A 1736-nucleotide genomic window follows, 5' to 3' on the forward strand; every position below is an offset into this window, starting at 1 on the left:
CACCACCACCACCACCACCATTACCATCATCATCATCATCATCATCATCACCACCACCACCACCACCACCACTACCATCATCATCATCATCATCATCATCATCATCATCATCATCATCATCATCATCATCATCATCACTACCACCACCCCCACCACCACCACCACCACTACCATCATCATCATCGTCATCATCATCATCATCATCATGATTTCGTATCCTGTCCTTGGCGTGGCAGCGAGTGGGCGGAACGAAAGAGCGGAAGCCCCGCCCCCTGCGTGTAGGGTACTACGTGTGTTACACAGTGAAAGACATGTGAACACAGCTGGTGGTATCTTAGCCGCGAGGGTGGACATCAGCACTGGCGTGAACCGCCACGTCACATCACTTTACGCCCAACAACGTCACTTTAGAGGACGCCACGTCACTTTAGAATACACCACGTCATTGTCACCTACCATCGCGTTATGTTTGCGAACTGAATCCTTTTTTGACCCCGTCGTGTTCGTCACGTCAGGTAGGATCATCATCATAATCACGTTGTGTTAGAACACCACGTCACGTTTAAGACCACGCTTTTCGGACACCACGCCATGTCACGCTGTATCGCGTTTGGATGGTAAATTCGAGTCACGTCGTCGCATCACGTTGTGTTAGCTCACCCCATCACGTCACGTGATATCACCTGTCCGCTTATCACAGTATTCTTATCGGAAATGGACCCTACATCGGACTGGCTCATTTCGTAAACGACCGGACGAGGAAAACGGGTGCGTTGACCCGTATACTATTATTTATCAATTCCACACTTATTGTGTTTCCTGGCGTCTGCGGTTAGTTTAGCGGTCAGGCGCTTTTGCCGTCGCGCGCCAGAAGACAGTGAGTTCGATTCCCGTGTGGGGGACGTCTCTTTATCCAGTATCTTCGACTGTCTGCTGGGACTTTGTATCTTGTACTGCACGTGCTATAGTAATAATTATGAGCATGCAAGTGGAATAGTTAGTAATATGATCATGCAATTGAAACTGTAATATGACCGTGCAAGTGAAGTAGTTAGTAATATGACCATGCAATTGAAACAGTAATATGACCATGCAAGTTCCGTAAAACCGGTACAAAAACACAACGGGAATCAGCGGAGTTTGTTCACATCGACTAGGGTACCACCCTGTGCTCACAGTACGCACGCCTTGTGAACACAGCTGGTGGTATCTTATTGGGTGTTGAACCTGTCTACACGCTACACGCTACACACTGACTTAATACACGCTACACACTGCACACCGACACAGTGAATACTACACACCAATATAATGAACGCTACACACTGCACCCTGGCTTTATACACCCTACACATTGCTCACTGACATATGCACACTACACACTGATATGATACAGGCTACACTCTGCACCCTGACGTAATACGCGCTACGTACTGACATAATGAACGCTACACGCTGCACACTGACATGGTGAACACTACACACTGATATGATACAGGCTATGCACTAACAAATTACAATGTACTCACTGATACGCTATTCATTACATACCAAACTCTATTGTAACATGCTACACATAAATACGCTGTACACTACACACGTGCACACGCTGATTTGCTGCTCATTACACGCATGCATACACTTACACGCGTACTTACCTACATATACACGCATACACGCACACACTTATTAACTCTCTCTTTCTCTCTCTCTCTCTCTCTCTCTCTCTCTCTCTT

Source organism: Aplysia californica, unplaced genomic scaffold, assembly GCF_000002075.1.
Source record: "Aplysia californica isolate F4 #8 unplaced genomic scaffold, AplCal3.0 scaffold01021, whole genome shotgun sequence".
NCBI classification, from domain to species: domain Eukaryota; kingdom Metazoa; phylum Mollusca; class Gastropoda; order Aplysiida; family Aplysiidae; genus Aplysia; species Aplysia californica.